Raw genomic sequence first — 17404 nt, 5'->3', positions numbered from 1 at the left:
GATTCCCAGTTCGTCCACTAGATCGCAGTAGAAGATCACATGATGTGACTTGGCCACTTGAAACCAGATGCGTCTGGTTTGATCTGGTTTGGGTAGTGACTCACTCTGTAAAAATGGCTTTACGGATTTTCAAGCCTGACATCTTAAAAGGACCCTAGCGATTTTAAATAACACACAGGCGAGGAAACTTCAAACTCCTTTTCCCATTTATTTTCTCCATTGGAAACCAGTGAGATATAGCAACGGCGCATAGAGAGGATGCATTCAAGGCTATGTCAAATTTAATGTAGATGGAGAAAGAAATGCATTGCATTACAATGACCACCAAGGTGTACCATTTCCACGCAAACAACACTTTTGGTGACTTTACCTAAATTGCCTAAATCTGGATCTCTTCTAGTTTTAAAGTTATGGTCCATTTTATACAAAGGAATTGGCATAGTAGGCAATTTAACCAATCACAGCCCTCCTTTAACTCGTATAAGTTGAATATCCTGCAAATCACCAGCAGAGGGCTACCATTTTGAATCCATTTTCACATTCACTCTGTTGGTAATGCTTACAAATTGGATCATAGCTTTAAAACTACCAGAGATCACACTCTGGAACTTTGATATGCCCGTAGAGTGTTTTATGTTCAACAATATATAGAAAATGTTTCCAAATAAAAAATGGGATATTTCAAATAATCATGTTTATATTTTTCAATTAATGTAAAAGATTAGTGATATAAAAATACTACTCATACGACTCATATTACAGAGCAAGCGGTAAAACTTCAAATTACCCAAATGTTTGCTTTGTAGCACCAAAGATGAAACACCAGGAGGCCTTGGTAAGGACAAAATGTCATAAATATGCTAACTTTGAAATGTTTTTCTTCAATTATGCTTTTATATACAAATATCAAATATATGTCAACAATCCTTCCTCCTAAGGACTATTCTATGGATTACATTTCGTGGTATTTCTTTGTCTGGTTTTCTTGAGGAATCACAAAGATCAGAATCAAACATGAAACAAATAAAAAATATATATATATATTTTTTTTATTACAGTGATGTTACTGTAGCTTTAGCAAAACCATCTTAAACTTCAAATACAGTCGGTTGCAAATAACACTATTAACATATCATTTTCCAGCTAAGACTATTACCAACTGAAGACTATAATGAGACATACAGTATTTACTGTTAATCATTAATCAAGCCTCAGCGCTGTCCAGTAACCCAATCAGCTAGCGGCAGAGAGGACATGTCTGCACCGCCTCACACACTTCCCAGAAACCAACGCCGCCTGCACTCAACCAAGCAAACCTGATTACTCTAACTGGTGAACATTACCGGGCCAAGGCTTGGCAGAGCTGGGAGTGTGTGTGTGTGTGTGTGTAGGTCCTATTCTGTTCTGTGGCCGCTGCCTCAATCAGGTTAGCTGGTTAATAAGATCTGTTCTCTCTCTCTCTACAACAGCTGGCCTGCTGTACGTCTGTCACAATACTGTAACCTCTCTCCCTTTGATGTAAACACACAATGCTCAAGTCATGGTATAACACATGGTTAACTCTGTTTGTGAGGTTGTAATGTGATTTGGTAGATATTTGATTATCTGACGGAGGGAACACCCATTCGTTTTGTACAAGACATGATTGGTGTTAACAGTGTGCTGGGAATCACGTTTAGCTGGCAGTGAACACCAGGTTTTACACTATGCAAAAACATTACAGTAAATGTATATGAATATAATATCCTACGATAATATTAATGTATATAAATATGTTATTTCACTGCCTGTGCCATATCTGGGCACTGACTCTCAAGAATCCATAGGTTAAGTGCTGCATATATCCACAAATTGAGGTAAATTGAGGTCAGTCAACATCCAGTCAGACTTGTTAGATTAGTGTTGGATGAGTTGTAATGAAATCCACTGAGGGTGAAGACATGGAAAGCTTAGTGCTGGCCGGCCCAGGGAATCAAATATGTAGGAAGACCATTCACACTGTTCATTATGGAGCAAAACCTCACTGGAAAATAGTGTGAGAGGAATAAGAAGAGCTCTCTTGTGTGTGTGTGTGTGTGTGTGTGTGTGTGTGTGTGTGTGTGTCCAGTAGCGGAGTCTTACCAGCAGTAGTCCAGTAGATGTGGAGGCAGTACAGGGATGTAAATGTGTTGCCAGTTCATGGGGAACAACATGGCAGCAGAGCCGTGGACACACGCAGTTAACTATGAGAGGGACAAACACAACATATTATAACAGAGTCAATCTGACTTTTCTCAAATCGGACTCGAGGCTAGAACTACTGCTGGTTTTCATTTTAAAGGTAGATTCAGCAAGATGGCAATTGGCTCCATTGTGTATGATGATGTCATCTTGCTGAATGTACCTTTAAAGGAGCTTCAATCTTTAGTGAAACACCAAAATGTTCAACCGCCCCCCCCCAAAAACAGACTGTATGATCTGTTGTGTTACTGTTGCCAATGTATAGCTCAGCTTTCATCCCAACAATACAAGACTCAGACATGACACTGACAGCTTTGATAGTGGTGTCATATACACACACACACACACACACACACACACACACACACACACACGCACGAATAGAAGGAGGACTGAAAGATGGATATCAATCAGGTAAGAGTAGTGTGTGTGTGTGTGTGTGTGTGTGTGTGTGTGTGTGTTGTGTGTGTGTGTGTGTGTGTGTGTGTTGTGTGTGTGTGTGTGTGTGTGTGGTATGAAACCTTGTGATGGATACACAACAAGAAATAAAGGATGAAAAGAATGGCAACAAGACCTGATACTCAAAACATTAACTAACCCCTGTTAGTTATCAATGTAGAAAATAGACAACAGAAGAGTCACTGTTTATTTTCAAAGGACAGTTGTATTTCCTCTTTTAGGATATAATGTAAAAAGACAAATAGATGAGCATAGACTGTGACCTGGAGTTTTAGAGGCTCTTGACTACTAGTAATTGTAATGACCTGCGCACGCACACACTAGTATACACTTGTACACACTAGTGTATACATACACACACACACACACACACACCACACCACACACACACACACACACACACACAACACCACACACACACACACACACACACACACACACACACACAACACACACACACACACACACACAACACACACACCACACACACACACACACAAACAGAGGGCAGCCTAGCTAGCTCATCCTGCAGATTAAAATAACATGATTAAATATAGAAAGAGAACAGTGGTCTGAGGGCTCTGTGGGACTTCATTAGGGCAAATTGCCAAAGAATGAAATGGTTAGCCAAGGAGACCGCCAACGCTAGCGCTACGGGCTGGGCCATCCGTGGGACCTGGGAGCAGGCGCTATGCTAGGAAGTGTGAACCGCAGACACACACACAAACTACAACACAATGTCACAAGTGACGGCGAGCTAGCAAACGCGGCCAAGCTTGGCGACTGAACTGAACCGACACAAAGAGCACCAAGCCCCCCCCCCTTAAAGAAAGAGCCTGAACGTCTGTGTAGCTCTTAACATATGAGGTGTGTGTGTGTGTGTGTGTGTGTGTGTGTGTGTGGTGTGGTGTGTGTGTGTGTGTGTGTGTGTGTGTGTGTGTGTGTGTGTGGTGGGGAGGTTCAACCGTTTTCATTTTTTATTTAAGAAAGAGGAGCAATAATTTACTTTCCTGCAATCTCTCAGAGTCCCACCATCATTAAGGCTTAATCAACTTTTAATTGGTGTCTTTCTCCACATATCTGCATATGCATACTCGCTTGCCGCCTCCTTCAAATAAAATACAACAATGCTACAGTCCTGTCAGATTTAATTCCCCAGCAAACATTTTTTTTCTAAGGAGGAAATAAATCAATTGTATGAATATTAATGTGAGAGTGTATCAGTTGGAGACAGGAGAGTATCAAAGCTGTCTTGCCTTTCTCTCCTCTCCTAGTAAATGGTGACAGTATAAACCTATTAAATAATGATGAAGAAAGGTCACTGGATCAGCGGTGCACACCTCCTTTGTATACACGGACACACACAAACAGGCACACACAGACAAGCAAACGCGCACACACACACACACATGCAAACACACCCGCAAACTCCTTCCTCAGGGACACAGAGAGAGAGGAGGCTCAGCCGTTGGTACCAGGAGGTAATGGGACAGAAAAAAATAGCTAACCAACTCCAATTATCTCAGCCACAGCCAGTCCTCAAGGTGAGGCTCACTTAGCCCTCAATTGGCCTGCTTTACTCTCAGGTTAAAAGAGAAGACAGCGTATCTCTCTTCTAAGGATGGGGGGGGGGGTTCCTACCGAAACTAAGATAAACAGAAGAAATACATTTTTTTGATGTGATTTGTTCCTCCCCCTACCAACCGGGGAGGAAGGAGATGAGGTTGTAGGAGTCCAAAGGCATAGTTCATACTTCCTCTCACATTTAACCCAAACCAACTCCATGTCTATCTATAGCCGGCTAACACATAGGTGTTAGAGACGATTAAATCAAAAATAGACATTTGTAAGCGCTTTCTTTCTTTTTTTTCTTAGGGGCTCCACCAGAGAGCAGGTCGCGGGCGGCTAGGAGCCCTTATAAAATATTTGCCAAGCTAATAAATAATAGATGTGTGGAGCCAAATGGCTTACACGCTCCACAAAAGACCTGGTGCTTAATATTCCGTTCAGTGGAGAATCACAGATACAGCACAGATACAGTCCCCGAGAACAAATACTGGATTAGGGCTGCTTTAGGTGCTAGCCTTGGCCCTCTGGGACCTGGGGTCCTCCCAGTAATGAGCCTCTGCCTCGGTCTGTGTGTGAGTGTGAGTCTCAGATGGGTCAGAGATTATACAGCAACAGCCTGCTTTTGAAGGCACCAGATCCCATCCAGCCCTGACAGCTCTCCTAAGTCCTCACATAAACTGACCACATTAAACGCACAATACTATAAACTGAGAGAAACTGAACATATTAACACAATATCTCCCCTTAACAGGAGACAATCTGTGGACACTGTGTACCAACTATCATTCTATTCCCAAATAACTCACTCAGGAATTGAACAATATTTTTGCCCCCTACAATATCCACTGTTATTAATTCAATTTAATTGGAAAAATATATATTTTCCTTGCGAGACCTGCTTCAAGACAGTTATGATTGTATAATGCACTCGGTAAGGAACTAATAACGTACTAATAACTGATTTATGAAAGCAAGCCGCTCAGAAGAATGCAGTTCATCAGTGATGTGAACAGGGAGCGTGGGTGGCAACAGACAGGTAACTATCAAAGACAACGTTGTTAGCCATCAAAGAGCACGTCGCAACACTTTCGTAGGAATCTGTTGTCTTATTCGGATGAGCTTGTTGCTCTGCCTTTAAAACATCTGCTTTGACAAGCAGTCAACCAGGCACACACTCTATGTGTGATGTTCACCAAGACAGGACCCTACAAACTAAAGAGTCTCTCTCCTGTCCGGGCTCAGAGTAACTGGGCTACAACTGCTCACCCACACCATTCTTTAACTGGTTTAGACTGGCCTGGGGGAGGAATAGGCAACATCAACAAACCTCAATTCTCAACTCTTCTTTTCGCCTTTTCGCCAATCTTCTCTTTCCTCTTCTCCCCTCCCCCTCTCGCTAACCTCACACACCTCACCACGCCCTCTGCCCTATCCCTCCCTCTCCTCTCCTCCCCTTCTTCTCTCCTCCTCTCCTCGTCCAAAGGAAGACACCCAATTACCTCTGCTCTGCTCTCTCTGTGTGTTGACAAACGCCTGGTATCAGTGCAGAGCCACACAGGTGTACCACTAACAAGTAGATGGCACTGAGACACAGAGAAAGAGGGCATCGCAGTAACACCAGGCCACCCTCACACACAGTCACATCCACCCCTGCACACACACAAAAACAAATCTGCAACAAAATAAAAATGGGGGAACAAAAACACAGACTACAGATGATGCGCTGACCACCAGCCACCATAAGAAATGTGGCTATAGGGACAAGAGAGGAAAGAAAGACAAAAAGCAGACATAGAACAAGAGATGGAAAGAAAGGTGACAGAGTGAGAAAGCAGAAAGAGAGACCGAAAGAGAGCGACTAGGAGCTAGAGAGAAAGAAAGCAACGGGAGACGGAAAGAGAAAGCAGGGGAGGTTGATAGACTAGAAGAAGTGGAGAGTGAAAAGTGAGAAGTAAGTTTTAGGGCCAAGGCGCTGTGCGGTGGTGAGGCAGGCAGGCAGCTAGCACTCAGGGCCGTGGTGGATGGATGGTCCTAGTTAGCATAATACTGACAGCATGATGAGAAGGCTGCTGTCAGGGGCCTGCCGACTGCCTACCGAGGGGGCCAGGGCCCGGCGAGGGGAAGATGAAAGACACGGGCCTCCCAGCTGACTAGTTAGAGGAGGCCTGATGCAGCACAATTATACGGCGGCATGACAAGCCTGCATGCTCGGCTGACTGCCTCGGCCATCGCACCGCACCACCACACGCCTTTCAAAACAGTGGTACCACTCACCTCCGGTCACAAAACAGCAATAAGTCAACTGATGCATTGTTGTACCATCATGATTTATTCCTTTGCTGTTGGTCGCTTGCAGGCATGCCGCCATGTTCTGCTACACTGGCACAGCGGGATCACTAGGGACCCTAACACACAGGCAGGCCCTCTGCCTGGAGCCCACATAATGTATGCAGTGTCTAGTCTCTCTCCCATGCTCTCTCTCCCTCTTCTTCTCTCCATTTCTATCTTTCTCTTTCCTTTTCTCTCTTTCGCCATCTCTCAGAGGGACAGTGGTAGCAGGGGTCAGATGGAGGCCTAATCTCTCTCTTCTTTCTGCAAACTACTCTTTAAAAGTAATGCCAGGGATGGACTACGAGAAACACACACACACTACTAATAAAAAGGACAGCATGTATGTATTGATTGATGGACGAAGGGAGGGATGGATGGAGAGATGAACAATAAAAGGCTTATGGGTGGTCTAACGATGGGCGTCGACATATAAGTTAAATAAACCTCAGGCAGTTTGTCTTGTCGCGACGCAAAATTGTAAATCACACAGAATATCACTTCCAGCCGTCTGCTAAGAAAACAGCCGTCACCCGTGGCTCTGATAATTTACACCCTGTAACCCCCGGAGTCAGTGGGCACGGCTGGGGCTCTTAGGGGCTGACATGCTGAGGGGTGGGGGGGGGGAAGAGGTGAGTGGAGGAGAGAGGTGAAATTCTCTAGGGGTTGGGTAATTTTCTACACCTTCCCCGGACCCCTCCACTCCCTCCTCAGGGAGACCTTGGGTTCCTCTCCCCACCCCGCTCCCCGGTTCCGCATTCCGGCCTGCAGGAAGATACCGGAGCAGAATGGTAGAGATAAGAGCGTGGATGACGTCACTCGTGCTCTCCCTCTCCCTGTCATAAACATTTGGTTCTGGTACTACGGCAGAGATTTAAATGCCTAATAACTGATAATAAACTATGTAAGAGAGTTAGAGCGTCTAATAACTAATAATTTAGGGGTTGTCGGCCATTAAAACCTAGAAGCTTTAAGACAAACAGTCAAATATAATCCTGCCTTAGTGCTGGCTTTCCTACTTGTTAGAGACTGGAGATAGAGGAGCCGGATGACTGGAGGACCACTGAACTCTGTCCATGTGTGTGTGTGTGTCTGTGTGCATACATGCTTTCAAGCTGTGAACGTTTAGATATTAAGTTTGATGTAGTGCTGTAATATTAATGAGGAATGCCATGTTTAATCAGAAACATAAACCCTGGTTAATATAATGTTCCTTTAATGCATGAATCTGTACCATACTGTAGTGTAGTAGTAGTATAGTAGTATAATGAAGAGGTACTCACAGTGCTAAGCTTGCTTGAGGTAATGATGATGCGTCTTTCGTGCAGCATGCTGGCGTATAGATGCAGCATATTGTTGACGTCCACCGCCACAAAATACTCTGTCAGGTTCCTCTGGATTGGGAAAACAGAAGAGACAGGACAGTTAGTGACTTTATAACGACACACTTCTCTGAGCATTAGGGATGGCTCTTTCCTGCAAATCGAGGACGTAACCATTATTACAAATTCAGGTCATAGGTTTACGGTATTTCACAGAAAACTCAAATGGACAGCACTCTCCAAGTAAAAACATTTCAATGATCAATTTCATTCAAAATGCAATATATTGTGCGCTCTATTCGACAGGGTAAGATCTAGGTCTTGCACGCTGGGAAACCAGAAGGGTAGACTTACACTCTCGGGGATTGTGGGCAAGCCGTTGATATCTGGGGCTATGAAGTAGGAGTGCTGAGGAAACACAAAGTATACGGAGAGAAGACAGGGTCAGCAACGTAGCGCAGCACGCCACTCATAGAGTGATCTAGAACTCCTCTTTCTGTGGGAATTGTCGAGCTTCCGTCTGTACTGACATAGCAAGGAGGGCAGCACTGACACACACACAAACACACGCACACACGGCAGCCCGGATCCCTATACCCTATAGATTTAAGATTGAGCTCTCTGGTGGGAAACAAGGTCTTTATTTCAGCATTAAAGAAAGCACAAACACACACGGGTTGTTGAGAGGATCAGAGAGCTGCCTGTCTCACTTTGGGGGAGCAGAGCAGGTTGACTGTTTGGATCAAAGAGGCCTGGACGGCACATTAACCACTCTTTACACTTTCAACTTCTCTCTCCCTGTCATGCTCTTCTTTTGATACTTTTTGACCCACACCATATGATGACAGACACACATACAAGTGCATGTGCACACTCATAAAATGAATTAACCCCAGCATTTTGCCTCCTTAGAAGAGCGCAGAGACAGTGAACCCATCGCCAAGCACTGGTCCAAAACTACAACACCCATAATCCCCCTCACCTGGGAAAAGTGATTAAAGCAATAGGCAAAACTACAGTCAGCCACAAACAACCTCTGATGACAATTCACCTAAATGAATGATGTAACCTAATTTGTAATTGCTGATGGCGATATTGTGCTTTATATGAGTCTGAGTCACTGTCACATTATTTGCTGCCTTGTCAATGTTCCAATGAATAATGTAAAATAATATGGATGCTGTCACCTCCAGGAATGGTGTCAGTGAGTAGCGTGATGTCTGAATGGTGCGTTATTGTCGCCTTATAAACCCACGGCACAGCACGATCATTGTATTCTCCTCAATTCAGTTCCATCAGTCCCAGGCCCTCGCTGTGTGTTTGCTTATCTGTTGTTGTTTTTTTTCAATCGATGTTTATATAAAAACATGAAATGTGGGTTAACGGGAAAGGCATCAAGGAGACTTTCTGAGCACAATTGCCTTTGCTTTAAACATGCACCATAAAAAAATACTTTAAATATGCAGAAAGAGAATACAGTAGCATGGAACAACATTAATCATTCACTAAGTTTGATTGTTTTCCAGAGGAGAAGAAACAGACACCAAGGCCCAGGATAGTTTGCTTTTGTGAGATTTAAAAAGATAGCCAGGCTTATTTGGCCAAATTGGAAAGCCTCAGCTCCCATGCGGTTAGTGCAGCAGCAGCGGTTTAAAATTCCCCATCTCTTTCTCCCCTCCCTCCTTTTTCTCCCCGCTCTCTTGTTCACTCATTCTTCTCCTCCACTCACCGGCTGCTGGCTTGGTGCATCTRTCAGTACTTGCCCAGTGGCTATATGCAACAGCGCGGTCTTCACAGTGAAAGTGATAGAGAGCAAAACAGAGTTCACACTTGAAAGGGGACAATGATCTGTCTTTTTTTCCCAAGGCTGTCATGATAAAAACAAAAATAACTTTTTGTGGAAGATTCTGCTTCATCAATTAAAAATCGAACTTGTATTTTCTACAGAAAGCAGTTGAACCCTAACCTCTCCTCTCGGTGTGTTCTCAATGAACCTTGGTAATGAAAAATAAAAGCATATTAAAAGCGTGCCAGACTAAAAATGACAGAATAAATTGTATTTCCCCCCTCATAAGTCAGCACAATTCCACTTGTTAACCTTTCTAAGCAATGTATTGATTACTTAATAAAGGCAACTGGAATTAATTGAACTGTGTAATTTTATAACCCCTAGAGACATTAGATATTACATTGAGAGAGAGGCTAGCTGATTTAATTAGTCTAAATAAAGAATAGCGGATCCTTATGGACAAAGACTAAAACCCAATACAGTAAAGTATGCATAATAACATAAATACAGAATTATATTTTAAACAATAGTTGCTTTTTTGGTAATTGAAAAACTCTATTTTTGTTTTGTATACTACCCTCAAAGTACATTTCAGTTTCAAAACTATAAGTCCTACAAACACATGCTTAGTACTGGTAGAAAGGTAAGAAATGTGTGATTATGATAAAGGTGCCAAAAAAACTGAAATGTATGTTGTTGTTTTTTACATTGTCCCTATGTTGGGGAGTAAGATATTTGAAAGTCTAGCTTTGAAATAAAATACAGTACCAGTCAAAAGTTTGGACACACCTACTCATTCAATTATATATATTTTTTACTAATTTCTACATTGTAGAATAATAGTGAAGACATCAAAACTATGAACTATAAAAATATATATATATTTGAGATTCTTCAAAGTAGCCACCCTTTACCTTGACAGCTTAGCACTTGTTGGCAGCTATTCATTCACTCTGCAGTCCTCAACTGAATTGAGATGGTTTGGGATGAGTTGGACCGCAGAGTGAAGGAGAAGCAGCCAACAAGTGCTCAGCATATGTGGGAACTCCTTCAAGAATATTGGATAAGCATTTCTCATGAAGCTGGTTGAGAGAATGCCAAGAGTGTGCAAAGCTGTCTTCAAGGCAAAGGGTGGCTACTTTGAAGAACATCAAATATAAAATATATTTTGATTAGTTTAACATTTCTTTGGTTACTACATGATTCCATATGTGTTACTTTATAGTTTTGATGTAGAAAATGTAGAAAATAGTAAAAATAAATAAATAAACTTTTAATGAGTGTCCAAACTTTTGACTAGTACTGTTTGTCACCAATTACTGTTCCAAAATGTATATATTTTTTTTAATTGATTAAAAAAATAGATACTTTAACTTAATGGTGGCGCTCTAAACATGCGCAAACAGCCATTTAAAAAGTGCAGGGCTTGTGCAACGTGCCATGCTTTCATTTTTTTACGATTAGAGGAATGATCTATACTGATCAAAAATTTAAAAGCAACATGTAAAGTGTTGGTCCAATGTTTAAAGAGCTGAAATAAAAAAAATCCCAGATATATTTTTTTTAATGTTAATTTCTCTACCATAAGCTGCCTCCAACAAATTTGACAGGACGTCCAACCGGCCTCACGCCGGCAGACCACGCCAGCCTAGGACCTCCACATCCGTCGTCTTCACCTGTGGGATCGTCTGACTGTGGGTGGGTGGATGCTGAGGAGTATTTCTGTCTGTAATAAAGTCCTTTTGTGGGGAAAAACTCATTCTGATTGGCTGGGCCTGGCAACCCAGAGGGTGGGCATGGCTGCCAAGTGGGTGGGCCTATGCCCTCCCAGGCCCACCCATGGCTGCACCCCGCCAAATAATGTGAAAGCCATTGCTAAGGTCTAATAAAATTATTGCAATTGACTAATTTCCTTATATGAACAGTAACTCAGTAAAATCGTTTACATTTTTGCATGTTGCGCTTATATTTTTGTTCAGTACACATTAGTGGAGAAAGCGAAGTCTCTACCTAGCCAATGATGTACATATATCCCCTGTCTGATTCCGAGATCGTCCACTAGACAGCAGTAGGATATCACATGACTTCTATTGGCCACTTGAAACCAGTTGCGACTGGTTTGGGTAGTGAGTCACTGTGCCAAAATGGCTGAACGGATTTTCAAGCCTGACATCTTAAAAAGACCTTAGCAACCAGGGAAATAAATAAATAAGACACGAACAGGTGAAGAAACTTCAAACCTCTTTTCCCATTCACTTTTCCTATTGTAAATTATGAGGTAGATCAATGGTGCATGTGGAGGATGCATACAAGGTAATGTGGAAGGAGAAGGAAATGCATTGCTTTACAATGACCATCAGGGTATACCCTTTCCATGCATACTAAATGTTTGCACTTTTAGTGGATTGACCTACATTGCATACTCTATGAATATGACCATATTGTGCATGATTTATGGCCAGCAGTAAGATTTGAGTTTGATTTCCAAAAAGACAAGGACTGTAGCTTTCAAATGATATGTCACGTTCAATTTTCTGACGAAAAATGTTGTGGTGGGAGTGCCCCCAAACTCGCTGGGAAATTTGCTGGACCCGGTACCAACCACTCAGAGTTTAACTTTATGGCTGCAGGGGCAGTATTGAGTAGCTTGGATGAAAGGTGCCCAGAGTAAACGGCCTGCTCCTCAGTCCCAGTTACTAATATATGCATATTATTATTAGTATTGGATAGAAAACACCCTGAAGTTTCTAAAACTGTTTGAATGATGTCTGTGAGTATAACAGAACTCATATGGCAGGCAAAAACCTGAGAAAAAATCCAAACAGGAAGTGAGAATTCTGAGAGTGGTCGATGTTAAAGTCATCGCCTATTCAATTCCCTGTAATATATGGATCTGTTTGCACTTCCTATGCCTTCCACTAGAGGTCAACAGTCAGTAGAACATGGAATGAAGCTTATGCTGTGTTGTGGGACCGGATGGGAGGTGTTTGAGTCAGTGGTCTGGCAGTGCCAGTTCTTGGTCACGCACATTTCTCATGATATCGCCATGCGTTCCATTACTTATAGAGACTGAAAGGAATGCTCCGGTAGGAACATTATTGGATATAGATGATAACAACATCCTGAAGATTGATTCTTTACTAAGTTTGACCAGTTTATTCGACTTGTAATATAACTTTTTGAAGTTTACGTCCGACGTTTGCCTGGATCTGCATGAGCATTTGGACACGTGTACTACACATGCTAGCAAAATTAGTTAATTGGACATAAGTAATTGACATTATCGAACAAAACAACGATTTATTGTGGAACTAGGATTCCTGGCACTGCATTCTGATGAAGATAATCAAAGGTAAGGGAATATTTATGATGTAATTTCGTATTTCTGTTGACTCCAACATGGCGGCTAATTTGYCTATTGTTCTGAGCGCCGTCCAAGATTATTGCATAGTTTGTTTTTTCCGTAAAGTTTCTTTGAAATCTGACACAGCGGTTGCATTAAGGAGAGGTATATCTATAATTCCATGTGTATAACTTGTATTATCATCTACATTTATGATGAGTATTTCTGTTGAAACAATGTGGCTATGCAAAATCACTTGATGTTTTTGGAACTAGTGAATGTAACGCGCCAATGTAAACTCAGATTATTTTATATAAATATGAACTTTATCAAACAAAAAATGCATGTATTGTGTAACATGAAGTCTTATGAGTGTCATCTGATGAAGATAATCAAAGGTTAGTGATTCATTTTATCTCTATTTCTGCTTTTTGTGAAAGCTATCTTTCGCTGGAAAAATGGCTGTGCTTATTGTGGTTAAGTGGTGACCTAACATAATCGTTTGTAGTGCTTCCGCTGAAAAGCATATTTGAAATCGGACACTTTGGTGGGATTAACAACAAGATTACCTTTAAAATTATATAAGACACATGTATGTTTGAGGAATTTTAATTATGAGATTTCTGTTGTTTGAATTTGGCGTCCTGCACTTTCACTGGCTGTTATCATATCATCCCGGCAACAGGATTGCAGCCATAAGAAGTTAACAGCTTAATGCCACTTGTATTTCTAAACAAAGTGTAGCCCAGTCTCCTCACCTACAGTTGAAGTCGGAAGTTTACATACACTTAGGTTGGAATCATTAAAACTCATTTTTCAACCACTCCACAAATTTCTTGTTAACAAACTATAGTTTTGGCAAATTGGTTAGGACATCTACTTTGTGCATGACACAAGTAATTTTTCCAACAATTGTTTACAGACAGATTATTTCACTTATAATTCACTGTATCACAATTCCAGTGGGTCAGAAGTTTACTGTGCCTTTAAACAGCTTGGAAAATTTAGAAGCTTCTAATAGGCTAATTGACATCGAGTCAATTGGAATTTTTACATTTTAAAATGTTTATTTCATCTTTATTTAACCAGGTAGGCTAGTTGAGAACAAGTTCTCATTTGCAACTGCGACCTGGCCAAGATAAAGCAAAGCAGTTCGACACATACAAGAACACAGAGTTACACATGGAATAAACAAACATACAATCAATAATACAGTAGAAAAATCTATATACAGCATGTGCAAATGAGGTAGGATAAGAGAGGTAAATAGGCCATGGTGGCAAAGTAATTACAATATCGCAATTAAACACTGGAATGGTAGGATGTGCAGAAGATGAATGTGCAAGTAGAGATACTGGGGAGCAAAGGAGCAAGATAAATAAATCAATACAGTATGGGGATGAGGTAGATTGGATGGGCTATTTACAGATGAGCTATGTACAGGTGCAGTGATCTGTGAGCTGCTCTGACAGCTGGTGCTTAAAGCTAGTGAGGGAGGTAAGAGTCTCCAGCTTCAGAGATTTTTGCAGTTCGTACCTGTGGATGGATTTCAAGGCCTACCTTCAAACTCAGTGCCTCTTTGCTTGACATAATGGGAAAATCAAAAGAAATCAGTCGACCCCAGAAAAATAATTGTAGACCTCCACAAGTCTGGTTCATCCTTGGGAGCAATTTCCAAACGCCTGAAGGTACCACGTTCATCTGTACAAACAATAGTACGCAAGTATAAACACCATGGGACCACGCAGCCGTCATACCGCTCAGGAAGGAGACGAATTCGGTCTCCTAGAAATGAACGTACTTTGGTGCTAAAAGTGCAAATCAATCCCAGAACAACAGCAAATGACCTTGTGAAGATGCTGGAGGAAACAGGTACAAAAGTATCTATATCCACAGTAAAACGACTCCTATATCGACATAACCTGAAAGGCCGCTCAGCAAGGAAGAAGTCACTGCTCCAAAACCGCCTTAAAAAAAGCCAGACCATACTCTGCAACTGCACATGGGGACAAAGATTGTACTTCATGGAGAAATGTCCTCTGGTCTGATGAAACAAAAATAGAACTGTTTGGCCATAATGACCATCGTTATGTTTGGAGGAAAAAGGGGTAGGGTGCAAGCCGAAGAACACCATCCCAACCGTGAAGCACAGGGGTGGCAGCATCATGTTGTGGGGGTGCTTTGCTGTAGGAGGGACTGGTGCACTTCACAAAATAGATAGCATCATGATCAGGAAAATTATGTAAATATATTGAAGTAACATCTCAAGACATCAGTCAGGAAGTTAAAGCTTGGTTGCAAATGAGTCTTCCAAATGGACAGTGACCCCAAGCATACTTCCAAGTTGTGGCAAAATAGCTTAAGGACAACAAAGTCAAGGTACTGGAGTGGCCATCACAAAGCCCTGACCTCAATCCCACAGAACATTTGTGGGCAGAACTGAAAAAGCGAGCAAGGAGGCCTACAAATCTGACTCAGTTACACCAGCTCTGTCAGGAGGAATGGGCCAAAATTCACCCAACTTATTGTGGAAAGCTTGTGGAAGGCTACCCGAAACGTTTGACCCAAGTTAAACAATTTAAAGGCAATGTTACCAAATACGAATTAAGTGTATGTAAACTTATGACTCACTGGGAATGTGATGAAAGAAATAAAAGCTGAAATAAATCATTCTCTCTACCATTATTCTGACATTTCACATTCTTAAAATAAAGTGGTGATCCTAACTGACCTAAGACAGGGAATTTTTATTAGGATTAAATGTCAGGAATTGTGAAAAACTAAGTTTAAATATATTTGGCTTAGGTGGAAGTAAACTTCCGACTTCAACTGTGTCTCACTCCTATTCCTCCACTCTTCCTTATCCAAGCGCTCCTCTAACTCACTCTCATCTCGCCACTCTTTTCACGAACCCATCTGTTTCAACTATATCTCCCCTCCTCTCCCATCACTATTCTCTCCTCCCTCCGTTTTCCCCCTCCCTCTTCTTTGCAGTGTACAGCACAAGTGGTCCCACTGTACTTACCACACTCAGGTTGACTGGGGTGAAGGGCTTTGGCACCGGCAGACTGTACAGTGAGTTCAGCATGTCATTCAGCTCATTCTCCTTAGAACACACCATAAATTACACTCAATAAGAATAATACAAATTATACAAATGTAAAACCATGTGTCATACATACACACACACACACATACTTATATACACACACACACACACACACAGTACCAGTCAAAAGTTGACACACCTACTCATTCAAGTCTTTTTCTTTAATTTTACTATTTTCTACATTGTAGAATAATAGTGAGATCAAAACTATGAAATACCACATATGGAATCATGTAGTTACCAAAAAAGTCAATATATTATATTTTATATTTAAATATTTTATATTTGAGATTCTTCAAAGTAGCCACCCTTTGCCTTCACAGCTTTGCACAGTATTGTCATTCTCTCAACCAGCTTCATGAGGTAGTCACCTGGAATATATTGTTAAAAGTTAATTTGTGGAATCTCTTTCCATCTTAATGCATTTGAGCCAATCAGTTGTGTTGTGACAAGGTAGGGGTGGTATACAGAAGATAGCCCTATTTGGTAAAAAACCAAGTCCATATTATGGTAAGAACAGCTTAAATAAGAAAAGAGAAACGGCAGTCCATCATTACATGAAGGTCATTCCACACGGAAAATTTCAAGAACTATGAAAGTTTCTTAAGGTGCATTTGCAAAAAACATCAAGCGCTATGAAAGGAAGGAAGACCCAGAGTTACCGCTGCTGCAGAGGACACGTTAATTAGAGTTACCAGCCTCAGAAATTGCAGTCAAAATAAATGTTTCACAGAGTTCAAGTAACATACACATATCAAATCAACGTTTATTTGTCACGTGCGCCGAATACAACAGATGTAGACCTTACAGTGAAATGCTTACTTACAGGCTCTAACCAATAGTGCAAAAAAGGTATTAGGTGAACAATAGGTAAGTAAAGAAGTAAAACAACAGTAAAAAGACAGGTTATATACAGTAGAGAGGCTATAAAAGTAGCGAGGCTACATGCAGACACCGGTTAGTCAGGCTGATTGAGGTAGTATGTACATGTAGATATGGTTAAAGTGACTATGCATATATGAAAAACTGAGTTTCAACATCGACTGTTCAGAGGGGTTTGCGTAAAAAAGGCCTTCATGGTCGAATTGTTTCAAAGAAACCACTACTAAAGGACACCAATAAGAAGAAGTGACTTGCTTGGGCCAAGAAACACGAGCAATGGACATTAGACTGGTGGAAATGTGTCCCTTGGTCTGAGTCCAATATTTGCAATTTTTGGATCCAACCACCATGTCGTTGTGAGACGCAGAGTAGGTGAACGGATG

At 41.5% G+C, this 17404-nt stretch overlaps 1 pseudogene; it reads right to left on the bottom strand.

Moving 5' to 3' along the window:
- LOC111971415 (DENN domain-containing protein 1B-like) overlaps window positions 1-17404 on the bottom strand; it is a 160409-nt pseudogene that overhangs the window by 68261 nt on the left and 74744 nt on the right.

The sequence above is a fragment of the Salvelinus sp. IW2-2015 genome, linkage group LG13 (genome assembly GCF_002910315.2).
Source record: "Salvelinus sp. IW2-2015 linkage group LG13, ASM291031v2, whole genome shotgun sequence".
Lineage (NCBI taxonomy): Eukaryota > Metazoa > Chordata > Actinopteri > Salmoniformes > Salmonidae > Salvelinus > Salvelinus sp. IW2-2015.
Note: the sequence above shows the minus strand (reverse complement) of the source record. Positions and strands in the feature narration are given on the sequence as shown.